Below are 8,374 nucleotides of genomic sequence, written 5' to 3'. Positions count from 1 at the left end.
TCCATGCCTCCTCCTCCAGCTTGTGGATCGACGCTCTTGTCAGATGAGTAGATGCACACCCTAGCATCTATGATGTGCCAGCAGATGAGGGAAGAAATGAGATCAGTGATTTCTGCTGAGTTAGCTCCCATCCGCACCTCATATGAAGCACTCTTGGAAGAATTGAAAGAAATCAAAACTCAAATGGAAGCTATAGGGTCAGAATTGGTTTGTGTGGCATCAAACCAAACAAGAAGATCATGTGAGATACAGGCTGAATTGAAGATCATATCGGATGGTCTTCAAGAGTTAACGAGCCCTGAAGGCAATGTGGGCAGTGTGGCTGCCCAACTTAGAGGAAGGATTGACAGGGCAACTCATAAATTTGAAGCATTAGTGACGGCCCTCAATCAATCTCAGGGAGATAACTTTAGAAGTCTAATGGATGCAATAAATAGGTTTGTGGAGGCTGCTGCTGGGGCTATTGAGCGTGGTCGCCGGTGAGGCACATTTTGTGGACATCTAGGGTTCATCTTTTTGTAAAACCCTAGGCTTATATGAAACTCTTTCTTTTGTATTAGCAATCAATCCTTGTAATGGCTTTTTATCCTTGTAATGGCGTCAAATGATTGTAATGCTATATGAATGTCATAACCCTTCTTTTCGAATCTTGGAGTATGTTTCTAATACTGTGATGTGCCATGGAAATGCCATAACATACCTTGAATGTTCAAACTTGACAATGTGCAACCATTTCACTATTTTCCCAACTTGACAATGCATATGAAACAGGGGGAGCACAACTTGTAATAACTACATTTAAAAGGTCTGAAATGAATTCCAAAACAAAGGGGGAGTAAACTTCACCTTCCCAAGTCATTAAATATTTCATTGTAATATGAATGCTGAATTCTAATAGGCATCGCTTTTACGCACCTAAGAAAAATTTGTCCCCTTCATTGTTGATGACAAAAAGGGGGAGTAGAACCAATATGCAATATGAAATGCTAAAATGCAAAATTTACACTCACACTTGAAAGTTTAATTAGAATCAACAAAATGAAAAGATAAAATTGAAGAATATTGGCTTTAAGACAATTGCCCTTCTGAAAAAGAAAGGGGGAGTCAAAAGTATCATCAGTATTTCATTAATTTACACTTTAACTTGATTCAAATCTAAAATTGATAGATGATATGCCAAAATTGCTCAAAGAGCTACTAAAATCAATACTTATGCATAAGGATAGAACTGACAGTTAACTATATTGAATTATGCATACTGTATCTAGCTCTAACCAAAGCACAATACTTGTACATCTGATCAAATACTGTGTATATGTTTAATTTTAAATTTTGCATATACTCAGTGTTTTGTCATCATCAAAAAGGGGGAGATTGTTGACCCCCTAATGGATTTTGATGAATACAAAACACTAGAGTATAATTCTCTTTATATTAACAATTTACTTGAGCATTTCAGGTGTTTAACTAAGAATATTATTAAGAATTGTCAAGGCATGTTCCCATATTTTTTGGAGGATTTATTGAAGATTTTTGAGATAAAGAAAACAGATCAGGGGCAGCCGAGATGTCTCCGCTTTGTTCCAGAGACGTCTCTGGCACATAGAGAAGAAACTGGCACGTCTGGAGACGTCCCCGGCACCTGCCGAGGCGTCTCGTAGGGTCGGAGTCGACTCCCGGCTTTCCGGAGCCGACTCTCTCAGAGACGGCAGAAAGGTCGATTTCAAGGGATGCGCGCGAGTCGTCTCCGAAGGACGCGGAGTCGACTCTCTCAGGGATTCCAGAGGATTTGGTTTTTCATTGAGAAAACGTCGGAGTCGTCCCCGACGTCGCAGAGTCGTCCCCACGCATAAAGCACAAAAATCCCGAGACGTCCCCCGAGGCACGCGAGCCGACTCTCTCAGAAAAACAGAAAAACAAGAAATCGAGCTGTTCTTCTTCGGAGTCGTCCCCAGAAAGCGCCGAGTCGACTCCAATATCGTCAAAAGATTTTTTATACAGCCGAGACGTCTCTCGTTCAAGCGGAGACGTCTCCGGAACGCCTGGGACGCGACTGACACACTTTTGTAGGTTTGTTTGAAATTCAAACGGCTATATTTTTGTGTCTAACGGATCTATTGCTTGTAGGAGTATAAAAAGGAGCTTTTAAGTGCCTAAAAACATCTTCTCACCAACCAAACATAAGAGCATTCAAGAGAGAAAAAAGAGAAAGAGTTACAAGGGAGTTAGTGCTTTCAAGAGGAGAAATCAAGTGCATTCAAGTCTTCTTCACCTGATTTCGTGCTCATCTAATCACTCCCACTCGGCAATCAAAGCTCACATTCAAGCCAACGTGATCCACATCGGAAGAACCACCATCATCCACGCTTTCAACGGCAAAGAGGGTTCTTCCGGTCTTATTGTTCTTCATCGTTTTATTTGCTTTCATAAGAGCTTTTAAATTCTTGTAATACACTTGAATATTGTGCTTGTTCCAGTCAAGGGACTTGGAACAAGGGTTAGGCGTCCCAAGCCTAGGTTAAATTGGGAGATTGTAGGGTTCGTTGTTAGCCCGGGGTAAAACAACGAGTTGGGTAGTTCACTCGAAAAACTACCGGACTGTAATCGCTGATTATAGTGAAAAATTCTCAAAGGTGTTTGGGGAGTGGATGTAGGAGCAGTGGAAGCTCCGAACCACTATAAACCTCTGCGTTTGCGATTGACTGTGCTTACCATTTTAATTTTACTTTTGCACATACACTTGTGTGTATTGTTTAATTAGACAAAAATTTTAAAACACCCAATTCACCCTTCTTTTGGGTGACCATCTCTGGGCATCAGCCGCAGCAGCCGCCGGCCGCCACTGCAGTCGGCCGGCCGTCGACCGGTCAACCACTCCCGGCCGCCTTGGCTAACCCCCCCAGCCGGTCCCTTCTTCCTCTTCTTCTTCTTTCCCTGTTCGTGGGGGTTTGGGGAAGAAGAAGGGCCCTGTTCACGGGCCCTATTCACTGCGGGCCCAACTTGGGCCCGGTTCGAACCCGAAATCCGATACAAAAAAAAAGGAGAAGAAAACCCGAAACCCAATTTAGACCCGAAGTCCGGAACCCAAAACCCGAACCCGTTTGGCCAATAAATGCAATTTTACAGTTAAGCCCTTGATAGTATATTATTGCATAAAAGAGCCTTCTGTAAATTATGTTTGATCCCTATAAGAAAGATTTATTATATAAAGGCCCTCAAATATATTTGTTTGGTCCCTTTACTCAAGTTTTATTGTAGAACAGTATCCTGTAATTAAGTATTAGTCTCTACAATAAATTTTTATTGCATAAATGAACCAATTAGAAGCCAACCTTGGGAGCCCTATTTAGTTGGGTCTATGCGGGCCCATTGGGCCGTGTCCGATATGGGCCCTATCGAGCCATGCCCATTATGGGCCAACTCTGGACCCTGTTGGGCCGTGTCCAATAGTATTATTTTTGGATTTTGCTTAGTTCTGAAATTAACAAGGAATTAATTAAATTTAAACAGGTGAACGTGATCCGCCTATCTGAAGTAGGGATTAAGCGAGAAGAAGTAACTTAATGCTTCAAAGTGCATTTTTCTAAAATAATTATTAGTAGATTAAATTTCGAAATATATTTTGTATTTAATAAAATGGGTCTGGCATGTTAAATTTTATTTAAAAATTACGTTATATGCTTTGAAATCCATAAACTATGACTGGACAATTTATGAAATCTGTTTTTATATATATGCATTCTCAGCATGGCTATGATCTGATCTGTTCTGTTCTGGCCCCGCCAATGGTGATTATACGTTGGACCTGTCGACTTGTAATCTGTGAGGAACCGATTTCGACACCGGCTGCCATCGGTGGATAAATATAGTGGATTTGGCACTTTTGTGCAACACCAGCTGCCATCGGTGGATAAAAATAGTGGATTTGGCACTTTTGTGCAACACCGGCTGCCATCGGTGGATAAAAATAGTGAATTTGGCACCTTGTGCAACCCATGCCACTGGGTTACGTGGCCGTAGCCTATTATGTTGAGATTCTGGTATCAGAGTTTTTGGAAAAATGATAATAAATTTTGAAAATAGTAAAACGATGTTATTTTTGATTTATTCCAGTCATTATCCTGTATTTTGACTTGATATGCTCCGACCCCACTTTGGGGTATTTTGTTGCTTACTGGGTTAGTGTAGCTCATTATTTTATTTTCTCTATTTTTCAGATCCAGAGGCTTGATCGCACGGAATTGGGGAGTACGTTAGATGTTTCCATAAGTTATTGGCATTTCAGTTAGATTAGTTTGGACATTTGAATTATGTTAGTAAATGTTATTTTGAAATTTTGTAAGACTGCTTTTGAATAAATTTAAATAATTATGTCAGTTTTGAATATCTGTATTTGCTTTGATATGATCTGATGCCTTGCACGCCTGTGCGGCCCGCCGTGCGGGCGTGCGGCGTCTGCCACGCCTCGGGCTCGGGGCGTGCGGCGTCTGCCATGCCTCGGGATCGGGGCGTGCGGCGTCTGCCACGCCTTGGGCTCGGGGCGTGACATAATTTGACTTGCCTATTTAGTCTTCCATCACCTTCTCTATCATACCATTTCCTATGAGTTGCCCTGATCCCTTGTACCCATGTGGTGTAGGAGACTCTGTGTACAAAATTTGGGGACCTCCTATCACTAGTCTTTTTTTTTTTTTTGGGGTGGGGGGGGGTAGTATAACTCTAACATGAGTACAACTTGTCAAGTCAAAAGTGAGTAAATTGTGGAATACATACTAAGCTTATCCAAAGAACCTCCTCGGAGTCCCGGGTAACATGAGAGTCAACCTAATCTGCTGCACTGTTCGCCTCTCGATACACATCAGCTATCTAAAAGGAGGTCAACTCCCTCACCAACCTACGGGTGTCCCAAATCAATGGGTGACCATCTCCATATATGTCCGCTCCCCGAATCCAATCAATCACTGTGGATAAATTATCCTCGAGGAGTACGCTGTCGATCCCCAGCACCCGTCTCGCATATAGAATATTCTTCCAGACTGCCCGTGGTTCCGCTCCCACTACCGTCAATCCTGGTGTACTCCACCCTCTAGTTGCAATGAAACCGCCCACATAGTCCCTGATGCTAGTCCTTTTTTACTTAGCATTTAGAAATCTAGGAACGGGCGCCTTAGTTGAACTATACATAGCTTTCAAGCAAGAAGTTATAACATGAGATCTTAGTTTACCTCAGCTGAGATGATAAGTTGAAATTTCATGTAACGAGCCGAGATAATCCAGGTTCTTGGTTGATATCATTGGAACTGAAATTTTTCATACATTCGCATGTTAAGAAAACTAAAGATAAAATTATAATTTTAAAATCATACATTGCAAAGCATTAGTTTAAGTAGTTGATCATTAAAATACTTAATAAGAAATATATAAAAGAGTGATTAGAAAATCATAGCACATATATTTATATCATATCTTGGGATATATCACTTTTCATGGGCCAAGAAAATAAATACTAAAGTTTCTTTCTTACGGGTGGCAACAATTGACCTTGGCCTCACCCTTTTTTAGCGTGGGTTCGATCAGGAGTATTTTAGCTAGAGTCACGTATGGGCTAAATTTTATGACTTGAACTTTAAATGGATCATGTATGAGTGAGAGCTTAACTGGACTCAAGTCAAGAGAGTTGAATTTTGTTTTACTTGAAAAAAAAAATAGATCAGCTTAAGTCATGATCTTGGAAAAGAAATTTCTAATTATTAGTTAGTATTTTCTAATACTGGTTGTTTAAGTCATTTGCAATTGCGATCGTAATAATTGTAGGTATTGGTATTGAATTTGTTATGCTAGGTTAGGTCTATTAGGGACTGAACATTGCACAATACACTAGATTAGGGTCCAATGGTCATTTAGGGTCATAGAGGCCGATGCATGGTGAGTATGGGCCCAGAGGTCATGAATCAATATTAGGTCAGATTGGGTTAGGCTTTGTATGTTATCATCCTTGACCCGATTTGAACTTGACTTAACCCGATCTATTACCATTTACCACCCTAATTTCTTCAATATTGCAAACTAGATATTTTATACAAATAGAAGTAGAGAACATAAGTAAGGCTACAAACAAGCTAAGGGGATCCCACTTGGAATTTCTTTAGCTTGTCTTGTTAAATGGAAGGAAGCTAGAGGTTTTTAATTAGTTGAAACTTTAGAGGTAGAAATGAAATAGTGACTACGTAATCTGCGATATAAATTTATTCATAGGCCTTTTAACTTCCTTCATTTACTTTCATCCAATAGCAAACTCTATGTTTTTGTAATGTTATATATTTATGCATAATATCTAGGTAACACACTGAGTTGTCAGGTCATGCCAGTGATTTTTGCTTTGCTAGTCACAAGCTTTTGGAATAAGGCATCATGAAAAGTAATAACCAAAAAATATTAAATCTATAATAAATTTACCTATATGATTATTAATTTTGCAATAATTTTTTATTTTGCAGAACGGCATACATTTAAGAATTCCTATATGATCTTGTCTCAATGTCTAATTTTTTATTTTTTTTATAAGCATGAGATAGGCAATATATATTTACTAGTCATCTATTATTTTATGTCTCATACACATACTTCGAATATCTAATATATAATTGTCTAGACTACTAACCATCTCATAGTTAGATCCAGTTGTGAGGACCCCTATATGTGTATCATCTAATAAAAAAATAATCCAACCTTTTCTTGCAAAGCCAACAAAGTGGATTTGTTTGCAAAAATAGTAGTAATACAAAGTAAAAACCATATAGATGCATGTGCAAGTTTAAAATATATGTAATTTGTAAGTGGGAATCAAATAATCCTAAAATAGAATTAGAAGTTATGATTGAAAACTAAATCATAAAAGCAAAGAACTATCAAAGAATCCAAAAATGGACTTAGAAATCATAATAAAAATTTACAAAGAACAAGATTGCGGATTAAAAGACAAAGAAAGAGACCAAAGAGCTTTATGCTATTAGATAGTAAGAAGCATGATTGTTGTTTGTTTGAAAGATAACCTATAAGGTCGATTTATCTATTGAATTTTATATGACAAAATGTTAACATGAAAACAAATAAATACAAATTTCATTTTATATCATTCCAGTCTTGAAGTTGAAGTTAATATTGAATAGCTTTTTGGCCTCTTTAATCTACTTGTCTATCCGTATGTTTGATTACTATAAACGAGTTGGGCCTCTTTCTCAAAAAAAGGGGGAAAAAAGTTGTAGCATGACTAAGTGATCACTTGCTATCTCCCTTAAAAATATGGCACAAATTATTTCGCTCTTTCAAATTGGAAGATATTCAAGTAAACTTATAGCTAGATGCCCCTTTTCAATTGACACACACACACACACACACACACACACACACACACATATAAGCAATTATGATATCTAAGAGATGCAAATAAATAATTTCAAGCAAGGATAAGTTAGCAAGAATAAACACTAAAAATTTAGAAAGAGAGAGTAGAAGCTATTTGATTCAAATGAGATACTCATAAATATTCTTGTTTGAAATGGAAAAAGAACACACGTATGATGTCCTAGTAATTGCTGCCTTCCTGATGTTCAAAGTGAAAAGTAAATATATTAAAATATGAACTTTTCTTTCTAAAGTGAGCAATTTAGGGGTATGCATGGTTTGAATTAAGGGTCAAATTGGAATTGATTAGATTCTTATTGGTTTTCTATATTTTTGAGCCAAAACAAACCAAACAATATTGGAATCAAACTAAACCAACCCAACCAACATTATGTTAGTTCTTGGGCTATCCAAAAATTTCAAAAATATATAATGCTTTGTACATTCATTCAAGAAAATCCAATCAAAACAAGTAGCAAACAATATAAACTAACAAACAATTGAGTAAATAATAGCATATATAACAAATTCAAAATATGAACTAATAGTATTAGACATAACATACAACATTCTATTATGAGTCCAGGTATAATGAATCATGATGTGATATATGTTGTAATATAGACATTTTATAGTATATTATAAACTTTATATATTAGTAAAACCATTCAAGAAATACACATAGATGAAGAAACAAAAAAATATCATAGCAACAATGCAAAAAACTATGAAATGGTCGATTAGAGAAATGATTCAGAAAAATGAAAGTTTTATTTTCAAATATAATTTAGTTTAAAATACTCACTAATTGCATCTTTTCCATTGACAACTGCAACAATTCAAACAAAACTAATTGTAAAGTGCCACCTTATAAGATGATTTAAGATAAGTTAGTAATTTATTTTTATCTAAGGATTTTTTTTTCTAAAATAAACCCAATAATGCACAATTTGTTATATCAATATATCAT

The sequence above is a fragment of the Phoenix dactylifera genome, chromosome 6 (genome assembly GCF_051530095.1).
Source record: "Phoenix dactylifera cultivar Ajwa chromosome 6, Ajwa_hap1_PhDact_Kaust_v1.1, whole genome shotgun sequence".
Lineage (NCBI taxonomy): Eukaryota > Viridiplantae > Streptophyta > Magnoliopsida > Arecales > Arecaceae > Phoenix > Phoenix dactylifera.
This window is presented reverse-complemented; position numbering follows the sequence as displayed.